The 19,652-nt window shown below is 39.1% G+C and overlaps 1 protein-coding gene across 43 annotated transcripts in view; it reads left to right on the plus strand.

Annotated features, from left to right (window-relative positions):
* Nucleotides 1-19,652, plus strand: part of LOC112155773 (protein tyrosine phosphatase receptor type D) — a 454,394-nt gene that overhangs the window by 239,581 nt on the left and 195,161 nt on the right. The window lies entirely within an intron of this gene.

Genomic DNA, 19,652 nt, shown 5'->3' on the forward strand with positions numbered 1-19,652 from the left:
TGGTGGTATCGTATTGTAACGGGCTAAATTCAGCTTTGCAAGCTTTCAAAGACAATGGAGCCAGTTTTCTGTAGTCTTCCACCAAAACCGTGGTCATATTTAAGGACACGTATATATTTATTTATATTAAATAAATACAGAGGAAAAAGAAACAACAGAAAAGAAAATAAAAGTTGTTTGAGAGTCGTATAATCACAAATACACATAACTATTTACCATCGGACTGGTTTTTCTGCACCAATCTAGTTGGTGGCTGGACAGACAATAGATTTGGAATGCTTTTTTTCCAGTTCTAGAAATTAGGATAATCAACCATTATTCATCAACCAGAAAATCAAAAAGTCTTAGATCAGGATTGCGTTTGTTTCTGTCACCTTAGTAATCAAAACCCATATTGACAAATAAGTGAATATTGATTTCCATGGTGAGTCGTGTTAAGTGCTTTTGAAGCCACCGGGGTTTTGAAGAGTGGCTGATTGGTTAGAACACAGAATAGAAGGCAATTATAATATCAATGAAAGCAATATATAAACAGGGGGGCAGATAAAAGAGGTTATCAAAAGTGGAGCAAGTGATTCCTCAGGCTAAAAAACAGTAGGCCTTTTAAAAGGCCTCTACAAAAGACCAACCGGAATTGTTTCCAGCTTTATCTTTGGTCAGATGTTAGAAACGTGACCCATTGATGGGATCGTGTTGGATTTTCTATATACAACATTCCATCCAAGTGATATCTAATAAACTTAGCAAACTTAAGATTTAGTGTTCATATTTGTTCCTAAATTGTCCCTATGCATAAGCAAATGAAAGCATTTGTTTAGTCTAAAACCTATTCTTAGGATATTTTCTTAAGCCGTAAAAAGCTTGTTGTTGTTGTTGTTTTGGTGACATTGAAAGACTGAAGAGGGTAAAGGTTATTTTCCAAGGACAGATCAACAACAAGACTTCTCTTTTCCTTCACCATTCAAGAGCTTAAGAACATTTCAAAATAAAAGGGATTGCAACTACTTTTTATCTTTATTCTTAAACTATTTCTTTAACATAAACACGTGCTGTACTACAGTATCAGCCACATAAGCAGGGGAAGAATTGCACTTGTATCAACCATGTCCGTGTTGTTTCAACACCACAAACCTTGAGGCTTTGCTGGCTGCCAAACGGCAGTAACCCACAGAGCTCTGTGCTTATTTTCTCTACCCTCTTCTTGACCATATGGAGCATGAGGGTCACAGGGACACTGTGTATCGCAGATTTGTCTCTGTGTGACAGTGTGTACATGCATGTTCATGTGAATACACATTGCCGCTCTGTAAAACGAGCCAAAGCTGTTAGCTTGTGTTAGTGGATTTGGCAGCAGGGAGTGTAGATTTTGTCTGCATTTGCATTTTCCTTTCAGCCAAGGATACTTTTATTAGCCCTACCAATATAGATGCAAAAAAAGTGTTTTTAACTATGATTTGTCTTTATTTAATGAATATATATTTTTTAATGGTTTGCTCTCATTTGATGTCACGTGCTTTCATTATGCGGGGCACATACAAAAAAAAAAAAAAAACCTACAGGTAGATGATAAATGTTAATGCCAAGCTTTGGAGACACTACAGTTACAAGATGATGAAGTGTCTTTTATTCTATTTCCATCTGGTCTGGGGTCAGCTTGTCATAGCTGACATCGAGACATAGTAGCAACCTCTCGTTTAATCGGCAGAATAATTCACCCATCACAAAGCTCTAATGACACCACCGCCGGCCAATTAATCTCAGAATTTGATTTAGTAAGTCTCCATTCATCATAAATGACTGTTTCAGTATGCAATCAATACGACCCTTAGAGCAGTGTGGACACCTGAACCATGGGAGATACACAGCCTCGGTGTGGCAAGTGTTATGATAAAGTAAATGCTTGCCCAGGCCAAAGGGGAGCAGCATAAATCATGCACTCGTGCATTCATCAGGCGGTGTTTTTCACCCACGATAAGCCTCTTTGGACAAAAAGCAAAGGTTTTCCCAGCTCTCATCAAAATTCTCCTTGAACACACGACGTGTCTGTCACTTTGCAGCGGCATAAAATTGTCCATATTGACCACACTAAAGCCTGTGGTACATAAATTATTCATAATCATTGTTGAGAATTATGTACCGAACCATTTTATCGCTTGCAGCGTCCAATTTACTTGTGTTCCATTTTTTTTTTCTTTCTTATGAGGCTTACGTCTTGGAGTAAGCTCTGTAGCTAGCACACCTTGTCAGTATCCCTGCTTGCCTGCACTCAGAGACACACTCGCCAAGACATACACACAGCATCGCGCTGCAGGGCGAAGGCAGCTCTGCTCACTCAAGGGGAAAGTGAACAGCTGTGCCTGTGACAGCTGGAGCAGTCATGACATCCCTTCACCAAATATCAGGGACGGCTTTGGACACAATGGCGAATCAGCCGAGAGGGTCCATTCACAACCCCAGACAAAACGGCAAGACCTCGCCCGCAACCAGGCTAAGCTTGGTATTTTTTTTTTTTCCTAAGCGCATTTCCAGTGATAATGTGAGAAGTAATGAGTTTCTTCTTGGTCCTCATCTCGTATAATAGTCTCCCATTTGCTGCAAAACAATCAAATGGGGCAAATTACATAAAGCTCCGGCTGTGAAAAATGAGCTGAATATTAATGTTTGTTTTTGGGGATTCGGTTAAAAGTGACTCTTTCATCAAATTCTCACCAAAATGTTTCTTTACTATTACTTCTAATCACGCCAAAGAACAGGATAATGCCATTCAACACTGCAGTAGAACACGGTTATTTGCAGGGACAGCCATAGTGCAGAGATTGCAGGATCGGTTCCCACCTTACCCCCCTTGTGATAAAAGAACAACACATTCCTCCTGGTGGTTGTAGGTTGGGGTAAAGCTATGTTCACATTGAACGCTTGGAATGTGTTGTGTGTTCAAGAACTCGCTAAACCTGGCTTCTTCAATGCAGTTTTAGCATACAATGTTTACACTGGAATGTCGCTACCCGGTACTAGTTCATGTACCTTTGGAAATGTCGTAACCGTACAAATCTTGGTAATGGTGTTCCATCCTTTTTCTATAACAGCTCTCTTCCGATACATGAAAGACTTGGTGTCATAAAATTCCCAATTATTTATTTCTCCTCCATGATCAACTTTAAAACAGTTGGCATGTCTGTGAATAAAAAAAGACACCAAGCATATCTCACTACCAAATCCAAGTCTCTGGTTGGTCAAAGTTTGTTTGGTTTAACTTTCAAGCTGAGTTCAATGGGGACATGTTTTGGTATATAGAGCTTGAAAACAGTAAAAAGAACTTGCAAAGTTACGCATGAACGCATGTTTACAACCTTTTCATTGGTTGCTAGAACTCCTGCTGTTGAGATGTATGTGAACGTAGGATCAGCGGCTACTAGATTCAATGTTAAGTCAATGTACAGATGTAATCTGAGGTCCTGTGGTGCGTTTGGCACGTCGGGCTCGGCGGTCTGGCAACAGTGCGTCATGACATCATGGTTTCATAGTTAAAATATCTGAACTCTGGCAAAGAATTCATGTTGTATCAACCAATCAGGGACTCAGCTTTGGCCTGTGACATGTTGATGAGGCAGTCACTGGTTCAAACCAGCATGAAGGATAATGTGATGCCATTTATGAACTTCGACATTTTTCTTGATTGTGTTGAGACGATAAGAAAAAGGTCCCCTAATTTTATTCTTATTTTTTCCCTCCTTGGAGTAGTAGGGGACAGCAAGTCATCAGACTGATAGACAGAGAGATGGAAGTACCGCTGATAGCCGCCATCATTCAGACCTCACCGTACTGGAAGTCTCTGAAAGATCTCTTGAACCCAGACAAGGAGACAAGATTACCGATGCCTTCAAAAGAGCTCTTCAAAATAAATAAACCTGATATCCCAACATCATCCAAATCTTCCTAACATAAATATACAGTCAATGTTTTGCTGGAGCTTCTTCCACACGAGTCAAGAGTGTCAAGTTTATGCACAAATTTTTGCATTTGATCCAAATAAATCGAGAATCGGACGCGGTGTGAACACAGTATGAGCCATCAGTGTGTGAATGTGTGTGTGCACAGGTGAATGGGACTATGACTCTAATGCAATTTAGACCTTCAAAGATGATAGAAAAATATCTAAATATTTGCCATTCATCCTTTTTTTTCACGTTACATTCTAATTTTGACCACATGTCAATGATGCAATATGGTATAACAGTTGAACTTGTCAAAGTTTTCTGTAGTTTTTTAATAATCAAAGTGACGCACGTTTCAAATGTCTTTGAGGCAGTAATAATTGTGAGGACAGCGTTTAAAAAAAGAATTCAGTGTACTATGCAAATGAGCATAATCACCTTCAGCCCCTGTAGCACCAGACAGTTTTTAATTACACCTTAATTTCGTGTATAAATACCCCTAATTCAAACGAGCCACTGCAGTAAGCCCCTGCAAAATAGAATGTGTGGGAGGAACTGTATAGGTACAGATAATTACAACTTACTGTTATTGACTCCTGATTATTTGAGGCGGTGGACAAAATGCGTTCTTCCAATTCTGCTAAATGCATGTTAGTCTTTTTTTCAAGAAGTTATGAAGGTACGTGACCCTTCATGTGGCTGATGAACTGAAGAGTTTTTTTCATGTTTATCCAAAGTTCATCATGAACAATACTGTTTGGAATATTAATGCAAAAGAATAAGTTGGTATTTTGCCAGTTTTTATGGGAAATCATTGATTTCAGACAATAACAGCTTTTAGAAACAATTGAATGTACAGGTCCATGAGAAGTTCCGCCATCAAATGGGGTTGAAACTGGTCAGTTAGGAGAAATTTTGTTCCAACTGGCCTCCATTTTCTAGATTCTTTAAGAGGTGATAAGAAAACATACAAAATAGTCTTGTTTGTCCCTATTTAGGTGTTTCCAGAAGAAATGTATTAGTCACATGCATCTGTATGGAGGATTGTCTTGCAGCCACCTTAAGAGACGTCAGGAAAATGGAGTGTACCATTGTTCTGTGTGTGGTAAATGTATCGTGAAGTATTTGTAAGGTTAATTTGAGTTACCCGCACTTATGACCTATTAGTTGATGCTGTTATAGCGTCCTTATGCTACACTCTAGTCGTTATCAAGGGTGTATTTAGCCTGGACACATTTGGTTCACTTAAATTGAACCAGAATTCGTTTTCCCCAATAATCTGGACAGGTTTGCCCATTTTTCATATAAGGCAAAATTACTTTAATTTGAACATTTTAGGTTATGAAGAATTCAACCAAGTTAAAAATGTGTTCTTAAATCTAATTTATTTGGGTCTTTTTTTTTTTAGCTTATTTCTATTTAGTTTTTAAAATGTATTAAATTTTAAGTATATTTTGAGCAATTTGTATTATCCATCCTTTTAGGTCAACCCCAGCCACATTTCATTTTCACATACTTTTTTGTTGTTGCATTACACAGTAATTACACAAAAAAGTTCTATTTTTTTTCCTTGCACCACAAGTGAAGTCTTGTACCAATTTTTTTTATGTCTGTTTTCTTGTAAATTCTTCTATGAAAATAAACAATTATTATATCTTCTCAAGTGGCCATGAACAGTACTTCTTAAGGTCTTTTAACATTTTTTTTTCTTAAATTGTTACCTATTTCATCACACATTTACAGACCAGTTCTGGTGCAATCTGTCAGTCATTCAAACAAAACAGCACAAAAATCAATGAATAGACATGCATTTTGTTGTTTATGATTTCAGCAGTTTTTTTTTCTCCTTTTTTTATGACTGTAAACTTTAACATTTAAGATTCACGTGTAGCTGTTCAGTGATAAGTCCTTAGTTTGAGTTCACCATCTTATAAGTCTTGTGGAAGAAACGGTGGTTTATTCTGTAGGTTTGCTGCATTTTCCATGATTAACAACATGGCAGAGTTTCTTTGTTGCACCTTAGAACTTCAAAACCTGTGAAGTGTGCCCAGAATGAAAGCAGCTAAGCTGCAGTCCATCTTGAAGAACGATTAAAGTTGAATGACTGGATTTGTTCTATAAATAGAGGCTTTGCTCCTGCAGGGACTGAAGATTGAGATTTGTTGAAAACACAGGAGGAGCATATGCTTGGGCACAGCTTGTTGCAGCCTCAGATGTTCCTTAACAGTTGATTTCCTTAAGTTGCATTTCTTTCTTTTTTTATTTTTTTTTTTTTAGCACATTATTGTGCTTATTATTTTTCAGCGCGTTCCACTCGGGTTGTTCGGAACTCGCAGCGAGCGAACTCAACCCAACACAGGAGCGGCTGAATATCCGCCCAGCTGTGTGACACATTGGTTTCAGAATACCGTGGGCTGTTTTGAAACGCTCAAAAGCTGATGGAGCATTTATTTGCTCTTAGCTTTTGCAGTAAAATAAGGTTTGTTCAGAGAATAAGCCACTTTCATACTGTTGATGTTCAATTTCGTGTGTTCCAAGACCAAAAAAGAATCAAATCATTGTTTATACATTCTGTTTAAGTTGATTTGTACCTCCATGTCGGCCCCTTCACACCAAATCTTGTGTCGTATTTTTACACGTTCTCCTCAAAACTTCTGATTTACTCCCTGGGATTGTTGTTATCTACCATGAGGTGAAACGACGGTTTCACCAACTTTACACTTAAGGTTATAAAAATGCTTCATGATTTTAGAATTCTCGATTTGATCTTGTCTGAAATGTCAGCATCCAGGTTCACAATAAATCTCAAAAACACCGTTTTGTTCTTTTCTTTCATCCCTGATGTGGAAATAATATATATATATATATTTTTGTGAGTCCAGAAAGAGGACAAAAGAAAATGTAAAATTTACATACTCTGACATTTTTTTAAGAGGAGAAAAATGTGCTGGATGTTCCGTAATGTCAGACTTTTCCTGCGAAGGTCAGGGACTCCATGCTTGAACAGCCGTATTTGCATCTTTGACTCTGCCCGGCTCCGGGAGGAAGAATGTGTCGTGCGTCGGCAGTGATGCCCAAAAGTGATAACGTCCAACAACAGTCGGTGAAATTCATGTGCTCCACTGATCCCAGTGTGAAGCAATTTTACCGCAGCGGGGTACAGCGACTCAGACGTAAATAATAATAATAAAAAAAGGGAAATGGGAATGTGAGTGAAGTTTGACTCACTGTATGGCTGTATGGACACCCTTCTCTTTACACTGTAAAAAAATGAATCTTAAGAAAGTAAAAGCATCCTTGTTTCAAGAAAAATATATAGTTTTGTCAAAACTATTTTTTCACCGCAAACATTCTTTGTTTGCGAAAACACGTCCTAGAGAGCACTTGTGACTGTTCAACAGGGGGAAATAACAGGTTTTTATATCAAATGAAGGCTTTTTGTACTTTTGCATTATGTTACATGATAGTTTTTAAATACTTTCATAGTTCGTTATACTTTTATACCTTGTTATTAACAAATTGATGAATGTGCATTAACCCACATGGAGCTCTAGACCAGTTGAAACTAGTTATGGGAAGTTTCAAAGACCTGATCGGTACTTTTCCACTGAAAAACAAAGCTATAAATTACCTTGATGGCAGGAGCAGGGACATGGACACCGACCACTCAAGACGTTGGTTTGGTGATGACCATGGGGACGTTTTCCTGTTCGGACACACTTTGGCCTCAAGCCACTTGTGACCCACCTCTAGGACTATATTTGTGGAATCCAGTTTACAGAGGTTTGTCTTTGCATAGCAAGGATCCAGAGGACTCTGTGCAACTGATCCAACTTTTTTTTTGTCACTTTCCCCCTCATCAATGAATACACCAGAGTTTGCAGGGGGCTTCATCACTTGATTTTTATTTTTTTTTTAAGAAGTATAAGGTCATTTTTCTTACCCCATTGGCCTTTTTTTACTTTTTTAGTTTTTTGCTTGTTTAAAGAAAATTTGCCAATGTGGTAAAACTTATTTCTAGAAGGGTCTGTGTTTGCAGTGTACTGATACACTTTCATTTTGTGTTTATCATGAAAATCCACTAAAAATGCAAAAATCATAGTCCTATGACCTGCCAGGAGTTTCATTCGGGTTAGTCATTGCCAGGTTAACAATCTTATGTCTTAGTCACATCCACACTTTCAAGGGTTGACCTGTATGAGTGCTACAGGTTTTTGGGTTGTCCGTGCCCTTGGAGGGTCGTAGGGAGGTGTGGCCACATCTTGAGGGGAGCACAGGTGTATCGTGTATTTCTAAGGATATTGTAAGTTACATGTGCTTATGACATAGAATTGATCCAGTTGTACAGTGCCCTCACGCAACATGTCGGTAGTAAGGTGGGTGCACTGGCTCCTTACTGACCACATCCAAATGATGCTTGCACGGGGTGTGCGGGTAAAACTTAAGTGCCCGTAGGACGACCATTGGATCCATCCCAGTGTGACCGCTGCCCCACAGGACCTCAGATCATTGACTTAACATTGAAACTGGCCTCCTCTGCTGTACGAAGTCAGGCTGCAAACATGGAGCGTCACTTGAAAACCCTGACGTGTTTAAGTGTTTGCTACAACCTGTTTCCCATCATATATATATATATATATATATATATTAGGGCCGTCAGATTTGTCGTGTTAAATACGCATTAATCCGACACGTGCTTGACGCCGACAATTTTTTTGACGCATTAATCGTGGACTTTCTCATACGTGCCTTTCCATACCGCGCTCGCGGGCGTCCCGCCCTTTAACTCACTGGCTGCTCTCAATAGATCACGGGCGGGTCTCCAACCACCGAGCTGCGAGCTAAAACCGGCGGGCACTAGGACCTGGAGAGCTCCTGCACCCTAACCCGGCTCCTGTTCGCGTCCAGTACCACGTCTGGTGGTACCGGCTCGCGTCCGGCGCCGCGTCCTGAGAGCTGCGGACCCCCGACTTTCCGAACAGCAAGCGCACCGGGGGACGTTTTAAATGTTCTGGAGGTTTGAGCGTGATCCAACCCCAGCATAGTGGTCTGTCTGCCGGCATATTCATCCGTGAGCTCCGCTGGACACGTCGCTGCATCGAGCTGCAGCCAGAGAACGCGGCGGCAGTAACAGACTGTCAAACTATCCACAGTGTATCCCGCTTTTCTCAGTCTTTAATGTTTTAAAAAAAACAAAGGTTCATTGGAAATGATAAATCTCTATTTCATTTATTACTGTAGTTCAGCAGAGGAGGAAAAGATTTGGTCCTGACAAAAAATGAACATGAAAGTGTTATGGAAATGTTATTTTTTGATGTTTTTTCATTTTATTTTACTGAACGTTGATTGAAGTTTTGAATTTAAAATGCCCTTCACTTGCATTTGGGCTTTTGTTGTTGCTTTTATTGTTAAGAAAGTTTATCTCAATACAATGTAACAAAATAAAGTATTTCTGATTAAAACTATTAATTTTGTCATTCTTGTTTTCATAATTAATGTCGAACTGCTAAATTCCACGAACCACACATTTTTTTCCTTAAAAAAAGGCCACATGTAAATTTGCGATTAATTGCGAGTTAACTCCGGACAATGCGATTAATCACGATTAAAAATTTTAATCGCCTGACAGCTCTATATATATATACACGCATGCACATTTTCATTTACGAGCTCATTAAGTGGTCTACAATCCTAAAACTTCATGCATGCCCCATACAAGTTTGTCCATTTTCCACCTGCAGACAGGGAGCTATGAGTAAGGCATTAGTCATTGCAAGGTTAACAATCTTAATCATACAGACAGGATGAAATCATCTCATATTTTCATATTTCTCATATTTTTTTTTCCTAATTTTTACACACGTACCAGCAGTTTCCCTGTGGGAAGTTCAGCGGCTCTCCAAACGCTTCACGTGGTGCCGCAAAGGTTGATTTATATAGTACTTATGGGCATCTGAAGCTGGTGACTAACTCATTACGAAACCCGTTTTCACAAACGGACGATAGCTCCCAGGTGAAAACGCTACGGACAACAGAAATCTGCCGACCTTGGTGAAAGTTAAAATGGACCCCATGTCTGTGCCTGACCCATTTTTCTCACTGAAAGTCTTTGTTATACATTAAACCACCCTGAAAGGCTGGTAATGGTCAGTTTCTCTACAGGAAAAGCTTTCTTAACACCACAAACGATTGAAAGCATGTGTCATTAAAAGGTTACAGATACAAAGTGCTTTAATATTGATGCGCTATCTCTTTATTTTCAAATAAATTCTACAAAGGATGCAAACACAGCTGTTTCTGTAGCACAATGTCAAGTTAGCCCATGTCTATTCAGAGTACCAACCCCACCTCTGCTATACAGGAAGTTTCCGGAGCTTGTACGACACGCAATGATGAAAATGTTCAGTCTTTGAAAGAGCCAGATGCTGCTTTCTTTATTCCTGATCCTATTTTTCCCCTTCTTCCTCTAACCTCCTCAACAGCTGCTCTCCCCAAATGTGAGGCAGAGACAGGAAACAGAAAACATCTAAGACATTACTTATCGCTGGGAAATTTAAGTGACATAAGGAGCTCTTACTTTCACTCAGAAATGAGGGCTTCTAAACCAAAATCCTGATGTGCCGAATAATATACTTTCCATCATTGTAGCAATCTTTTTGTCTATTTTAATGTTTCACACCTCTTTGCTTTAATCTGACTCAACTATGGGTTTTAGTTGTAAATGCTTAAGTAAATGTGGCGTATTTTAATCCACTAATACTTCATCTTTTATCCATTATTCATGCCTGCTTTGATCCGATCAGGGTCAGGTATCTTGAAGTCACACCAGGCATCATTGAGTGAAGACAGGCAACACCCCGGGCGAGCTGTCAGTCCACAGTCACAAACAACCACCCACTGGGGACGCCACAATTCTCAGTTTAAAACCAAACAGGGTGTGAAATCGTAGCATCCCTACTGCATTCGTTTGCATATGTTCTTGTTGAAATGTCAACCACACATGTTGAGAAACATTTAGTATGTTTAGTACTGTTCTATTATTGTTACACCAGAGTAAGTTATTGAAATATGAGATTTTCACATATGAACTTTAATCAAAAAAATTGAGAAAAATGAAAAGCTCTGTTTTCTTTTTTTTTCAACCATCTCTATTGTTTCCCATACGTCTGCGGTTCAAAATCCTTAAATGTTGTGTAGATTACCTCCTGTTTCATCTCTGCTCCCAAAACTTTCTCTAAAGTGTTTTCATAAAGGAAGTCACAACTTGTGAAGATAAAACTTTTCCAAGCAATTTTGTGATTAAGTGATGCAGATTACAGGCTGTTGCATGGGAGATTAAAAGCTTTTCATTTGAAGAGGTGCCAGCCACTCTTGTACCTGTAACACATACTACAACTCCTAATTGAATTTACTAGGCAGCTTAGCCTCTAATTGCTGATTTGCCTAGGGAGATTGTTGATCCAAATGGCTTAGCAACTTCTTTTGTGGTGTGCTGTCAGGGAACTTTCATTCATGATGGAGTTGGGAAAGGGCGAATGAAGGCATCAAGACATGTGTCACATAGAATTGATGTTAAAAGTGTGTAAGTGATGATAACTTAAATAATATTAAAACAATGTAGAAGTAACTTAAAACAAAAAAAACAAACAAATAATTTGGTCCAGAGGAAAGTGTGGCATTATAATGTGCTCCATCTACTTCCAGACCAAATAATTAACTGAATAATAGTAGCAGAGAGAGTGAAATGTCAGCACACATTGGTATTTAAAGGTACTGACTTCCATCATTTAGTAATTAGAGATTTTCATAACTCTACCAAAACACCTTTCATAGGATAAATCGTTCTTATAAATGCTTCTTTTTTATATTTTTTTAACTATGGCTAATGTCAATAAATGGTCATCAGCAAAGAGTCAGCGAATGACTCAACCAGAATAACATTGGCATGGTAAAATCTCATTAAACTTCACATTATTGGGCAGCATTTATGCAATTCCTTTCATTTCAGCGCACCACTGGGTTAAAGTAATCATATGACACTGCGGTGGCCAAGGACAGAATGTGTGGAGCTGCCTTCAAACGCTACAACCACTCCTAAGACAATTAGCAGAATACTGACTTTGTGAACTGATTACTTTGTCATTTCCTTTTAACGGTCGGCTTAGCTTTGTACAAAAGGTTCACAATTGTCATTACTTGAATGTAAAGGGTGTTTTAGTGTAAGGCTGGAAAGGAAAAAGAAAATCCATGAATTTAAAGGTCAAGCAAGTCTAGCCTTTTAGACGATGTAAAGTTGAATATATATTTCAGGACTACAAGACTCACTTAAAAGCCATAATAAAAAATAAAAAAAAAATCACTGTGAACATAGTTAATAACTGACTCTTTTGTCTTGCTTAGTGCACCCTATAGTTCACCTAATATAAGGCATACGTTTGAAAATAGATGCCTTATAATCCGGTGGGCCCTATCAAAAATACGATATTGTTTGAATCACTTTATACCACTAAAATACCAGGGGGTCCAATTATTTAAGGGGTTTGTATTTAGTGGTTTAAACATTAAGATTGTATCCTCTACTTGGTTATGGTTAAAATCTACAACTGGAGTTAATTATACAGACAACCTCAATTTCTGGGGGGAATATTTTCTGTACTGTTGGCGTGTTAAAGCCAACGCCCTCAAAATATATTAGGCTAGTATTTTTTAATGTGATACATACCCATGCCACACATTAGGAACCGCAAAAATCCAAAATAGGACCACAAAATATAATAAAGTGGGGTTATTGGTTTTTTATTAAATATTTTGTGGGGAAGAAAATACTTATGTTGCAATTGAGATTTAGAAGTTAAGTTAAAGGGCAAGAAAATCAACAATACATTAAAAAAAAACTTTTTGCCACTAAGCTGTTTATATTTAGTGACATTTTTCATGGAAGTCAATGGTAAATTGCTCTCCTCTGCCAAAAAAAAGGAATTAAATATACATTTAGAAAAAAAAAGAAAAAATATTTATGTTCATTTGTGTTTATTTGCTTTCGGAGAAAGCATACACACTCTTAAAAAATACCAAAATCATCTTTTCAAATTACTGCTTCACAGTTCAATGCTCACTTGATTTATGTTGAGAGCTTAAATAATATTCTAACTTTATTCAGCACATGGAGGATCAGAAAAGCATGAATTTAATATGTTATGCTCAAGGGTCCAAAGTTAAATCTCTGAGATGTAGCATCTCTCTAATCAGCTCACTTCTTTTTTTTTTTTTTCTGTGTTGCTTTGGCCATCACTTCCAAATCTGCTCCTCAAACACCAGAGCAGGGAACAGCATGGGAATATGGGAGTAATCTGACAGAATATATGCAGTTTCATGAGGCTAGTCAGGCAGAAAATAGATGGGAGGGGGGTGGGGGTGATTTGGGAGGTTAGAATGGGAAAGAAAAAGGTTCCAGAGAAATAATGTGTCACTTACAGTGCAGAAAGTAAGGCATGATCCACAGCCTTCACAGGCGGGTACAGCATTCCCGCTCCTGTTGCTGTGAATTTTCTTAGGGGGAAAAAACGCTGGCAAAATTGGAGAGTAATTATTAAAACATATGGATGGATAAGTCCCCTCTTAACCCCCGCACTAATGATGTTTGGTTTATTCCAGAAGGGCATGGGAAGGACATCTCAACCATAAAATGATGTATACCACCAGAGATCCGTGACCTCTCACGGAGCACTGGGAGCCAAAAAACCTACATGCTCAAAACACTAATCATTCTCTACTGATAGCATTCTATTTAGTTTATAATTATGCTTCACTTACTCCATCCACAACAGATTTCTATTATTTTTTATTAAGGATTATAGTTTTGTGTGCTCGATAGAAATTCAACGTTACATGTTTTCCTTTTACGTACCGATTGACAAAGAAAAGTTGCTTTCTGCCTGATAATAGTCAGAATTTTTACATTAAATGACAACTCTTGCTTAATTTCTGCTACATCAAAGCCCCTCCATGGGCAGCAGATTCAATTTAACACCAGACGACCCACTTCAACTCCATTAACTTTCTTTGGTGAATGGGATCGGGAAAGATGCCTTCCCATAATGTCAGCTCGCTCAAGGCATTTTTTTTCCTCCCTCCCTCCTTCTTTCTTTCAGCTTGGAAGCTGCAGCACTCTTTCATGTTAATGGACCCAACGATTACCCTCCACAGTCTGTGCAAAACATGCATGTAAGCCCCAGGTACATCTCAGTGTGACCCAGCCAAATCGAGCTTTGGTTCATGCGGTCTTGCGGCCATTGGCAAAAGTGGTGCTGCGGCACAATGGACTAAAAGCTCTGGCAGACAGAAAGGCACAATGGCTGTAACCAGCCTGGAAGCAGCTGCTGAGTACCTTTACTCTTACAGCAGTAACAGGATTCAGCTGAGATGCTCTTCCGCTTACATTGTCATCTCAGATTCAGATACTTCAACGATTCTTAAAACCTTTAGTTTGGATAGTTTTACTAGGGATGTATCGATTCAATTCAACATTGATTCGATCATCATTGGTGGTTGCCGATACGATTCATAGTCGATATTGGTTTATCTTGAACGATTCAATTTGATCAGTTTCGCTGACTTTAATACGATCCAAGACATCTTCATCCAAAAATTTTAAATAGCCGTTCACACAATGATCCATAACAAGCAACAAGGGAAAAGAATGACAAACACTAACACGACAAAGCACATATGAAACAAAATGGCAGTTTACCACTACAGCTTCACTTTAAAATATAAATTACACTGAACAAAAGACTACACCGAGTGGGCCTATACATAAAATACCACGTAGTAAAGTCTGCTCAACACAGGTCAAAAGTGAGGAGATGTGAGACACACATCAGGATATGTATTGTGAGACACATATCGGGATATGTATTGTATCGTGAGACACATATCGGATACGTATCGTATCGTGAGACACATATCGAATATGTATCGTATCGTCAGACACATATCAGGATATGTATCGTACCATGAGACACATATCAGATATGTATCATATCTTGAGACATATCGGGATATAGATCGTATCGTGAGACACATGTAGGGATATGTATCGTATTGTGAGACACATATCGAATATGTATTTTATCATGAGACACACATCAGGATATGTATTGTATCGTGAGACACATATCAGGATATGTATCGTATTGTGAGACACATATCGAATATGTATTCTATCATGAGACGCACATCAGGATATGTATTGTATCATGAGACACACATCAGGATATGTATTGTATCGTGAGACACATATCAGGATATGTATCGTACCATGAGACACATATCAGATATGTATCGTATCTTGAGACATATCGGGATATAGATCGTATTGTGAGACACACATCAGGATATGTATTGTATCGTGAGACACATATCAGTATATGTATCATATTGTGAGACACATATCAATATATGTATCATATCGTGAGACACATATCAGTATATGTATCGTATCGTGAGACACATATCAGTTTATGTATCGTATCAGACTCTTGCCAAAACACACCCCTAGTGTTTACTCGTCTATTTGTGTTAGATCTATCATTTAATTGTCATTTACATCTAAGATGAGGAATAAGCCCCAGTCTCTACAAGATTTCCTCTTGTAAGCATAAAACTGAGGAATAAAAGATCACAATAGGATATAAAACAAAACAGAGCAGCACAAATCAGTTCTCACATCCATCTCCTGCTGTTTCTCCAAATGACTAATGGATGTTACAGACCAGATGGTGTGTTTGCGAATGTCATCGCCGGCCAGTTGTTGCATTTGACAGTGTGGGCTGATCTGGGCTTGTATCAGTACCAATTTAGCTTCTTTCAAGAAGGAGCAACTGGAAAAACAGCACTTGAATAGATTCCACCCCTCAGCCGATGCTCGGCACAAGCTTTTTGACGAAGACATATGGAGGAGAAAAGTGCACAACAGCAGGCTGTCCAGCCTCTAGAATGAGATGTTTTCACTTGAATGTTTCAGGCAGCGTGCACATTTACGCCAGCAATGTATGCGATCCTTTTCTCTCTTTCAGTGCACAAACACTGATTTAGCTCAGACGGACTCAGCAGGAGGCAACGGATCTCAGCAGAAACGCAAAATATCCTTATGAACAGAGCTCTCTGAGGAGCTTTTTTCTCTTATAGCATCAAAGGGTACTGTTTACGAACGTAATTGCTGATATTAAGTCAAATGCATCAGCCTACACTAAGCCAGGCTATTCATCATGTCATTTCAAACCATATATGCTGGCTGTAAGACGCCAGAATTTATGTAGCCTTTTCTTTGAAAAATCCACCCCACTCATCCTGTCTCAAACTGAAGCACTCTTTTAGAGGTAGTGTCTTTCACCTTGAGTCCATTTGGACTTAGGGGGGAACCAACCTGACGCTCACCGTTGCTCTCTGAAAGAGACCCTGTCTGTGCTTTGGCAGGTGGACTGATAGCTAGCTCTGTGGAATGGCAGCTGTTGAAGGGCTTTTTTAAATTGCACCCAGGTTGATGTGTGGCTGTCAGGAGGGCAATGGGCAAAGGATCCTGAAAGGGAGGGGAGGGGGGGTATGAAAAAACACAGAGAGACACAGATCATGGAGGAATGGAGTGGAGTGGAGCTGGAAGGAGAGTGACCCTGACACTAAAGTCTACCAGAAAAAGAAAATGTTTCAAAAAGTGGAAAAATGGAATGGTTTGTGGACAAGGGGAGGGGTACACGTAAAGGACATTAGAGTTGGGAGAAATGGAGCACCACTGCTTGTCATCACCTGGGTTATTTAGGTGCACTGTACATCAACACTATTCACCAGCTTTGATGCTTCCAGTCTATGTTTATGTAAAGCAGAAAAGTATCAGCTTTCAAGTTTGCTACCACAAATGTGAATCTCCACTGGCTGCAAAATCAATTCACAGAGACTGTAAAGATGTTTATTATTTCAGTTTTTTTTCTACCTTTTGAAATACTGTTGGTGTCGCGAAATGTGACTCTTCAGGCATCGCTGACTACCACCGCACTGCTGTGGTGGTGCCGAGCAACAGATGGCGTTTTAAGAAGGTCATCATGTCTATTTCTCTAGCTGTTACACATGCTACTATGGTTATTTGAGTCTGTTTAAGGGATAATCTACAAGTGCTGTCAAGCAGCGGCTGAATAAATACAGCCCTCGTTAAGCAGCTCTTAAACTTTAGGTGGTTTTCTGTTGAGTGAAGAATATTTGTTCATACTGAGCAGCAACGTATGGGTGGCTGTAGTTTTTAGTTAGACAATTTTTATTTTACTATGTCTGTTGGAAAGATTTTCAATTTTCCTCAAGCACAGATTTTAAACGAATATATGGCTTTTTATGCTAATGTGTGTTGTTGAATGTTTTGCATGTATATTAGACAGAAAATCAAGTGTTTCAAATACATGAAACAGGAGATTCAAGATGGGTACTGTTAAACTTTCGGCTCTGACTTGCTCATAAATGCTGAATTGCTTAAAATTATTGAGAACCAACCAGTCCTCTGTCTCTTATTGCTGCAAACCAGCCGGCTCTGTCAGGTTCTGATAGTAGTAGAGTGGCTACATTCAAGGCCAATTATTAGTCATAAATCTGCACAGGGCAGCAGGACCTCTGGCAGGTGGTTCTATTACTGCCTGTTGATTGCTGCTGTGTAACTATTAATCATTTTCTGTATTCCCCACGGCTAAGGAAACCTTTTTAGCAAAAGAGATGGATCATCCTCTACACACGCACCAATTATCTCCGTCCAAGTTCTGTTCTGCTTTACTCAGCAGAATCAGCTGTGAATTTTTTATTTGGAAATCTCAAACAGGAATTCAAATTTTGAAATTGTTGTTTTTAACCAAGGATTTTTTTTTTCACCTTTTTAAAAAATAAATATTCTCACAAGTAAGGGATTTCAGTCTACCTATTACTTTATGCTTACTCAGCAGAAAGCTGGCAGCGTGCAGAACAACAAACTGCAGCTATTTAGTCTCAGTAACGCTAATGCTACATTGACACCGACCATGTGACGAAACCCACATTCTTGAACGCACTTTTAACATATGCTGTTCACACCGGACTGCTGCAACCCAATACTCTGCACTACAGTTGGAAGAAGATTGATGCGAAATGTCAAAGAGGTGCAAATCTCCAGGCTTTTTATTTCCCAGCTCTATTCCTCAATATGAAAGACTTGGGAGTTATAAATCCAGCTGGACACAAACAGCTACAATCATTTTCTCCTTTATGGTCTATTTTCAAACGGTTGGCCCTTTTATCAATCAAAAACGATGTCACTAATACGTCACTATCCATTCTGAGTTCCTTATTGGTCAAAGTTTAACTGGTTTAGCTTTCTGTGCTTTCATTGTTTTGTACGTAGAGCCCAAAAACCCTAAAGTAGTGACGCTTGAGTGTTTTGAACGTGAAAGTCCAAACATGTACAGTACTCTCCCCCTATTTACAGGAGTTAAGGATTGGAGACGTCCGCGAATACCCCGAATCCAAGAGGGGAGATACACTACAGCACCGCAACACCTCTTTCGGATGCAAAAGTTTTATGCAAGCATCTTGAGTTGTCTCCGTTTTTGTGACAAACCAGAAGAGTCCTATAACTTAAAAAAAAAAAAACATCTGTGAATACCCAAAACTGCAGATAAACGAGTATAACCGGGGTAACCCTTGTGCTATCATGGCTATGTTAACGTTGGGAGTGGGGTCATCTGGACCCCACAAGACAGGGCACTGAACTTTTTCTTCCACTGATTTTTGATTTTCACTGGTGTCCATGAAATCCTGTCCGCCTTTGTCCACTTTTGGGATAGGATGGATAACACGCCAATGTAACGTTTGGGTCATCTGGACCCCATAGGATAGCACAAGGGATATGCATTTACAGGCTTTTTTTATTAAAAGTATTCACGTTGCGAAAGCCGGTGTTAACATATCTTAAGTTATAGCTTGCATATAAAGTAGGAATAAATTCCTGTTTCAGCAAATTTAACAGCAGCAATTCAGCCACTTTATTCTCTGCAGTCATATTTTTTCGCCAGAATCAAGTGTGTTCAGAACTTTTGCCAAGCTTGAATTTTTATCTCCCATCTGGGAAAAAAAGAGGGGTTGGAACAGAACATGGAGATATTCTGTTTATCAGCCACACTGCTAATTCTCTTCCTCCATCCCTCTTGGTTCTCTTTTTTTTGTTTGTTTTTTAAGTGAGTGCAGTGAAAATTCACAAGAGCTAAGTGACATCCACACAATCAGCATCGCCGTACACCGGTTTTACTTCCCGACTCCTTCTCCCGGTTTATTCTCCGTCCTTTTAATTAGCGCTAAAGTAAAAAGCTGCCCACAGCCCACTAAAGTCCCATTTTCCTCCCTTTTGTTTTTGAGTCTCAGTAAAATAAATTGGAAAAACACCACTTTGAAAAGGAGGCTGACTATCAGTGCAGACAGGATTTTTGTAAGGGGTTGGAAAATTACAAGGACTCAAGTGCCAGACACACATGCCTGCCATATGTAATCAGTGGGTAATAAATGTTTGCCCTTTACACTGTAAGAAGCTATGGCTCTGCTAATTTAGCACAAGGCTCCAGAACATTGCATTGTGGTGACTGTGATTAGAATTATATTCTAATTAGAAAACTTGTCATAGCTAATCCCTTTTGAAGCATTTCCCACAAATGACGT

Source organism: Oryzias melastigma, linkage group LG18 (assembly GCF_002922805.2).
Source record: "Oryzias melastigma strain HK-1 linkage group LG18, ASM292280v2, whole genome shotgun sequence".
NCBI classification, from domain to species: domain Eukaryota; kingdom Metazoa; phylum Chordata; class Actinopteri; order Beloniformes; family Adrianichthyidae; genus Oryzias; species Oryzias melastigma.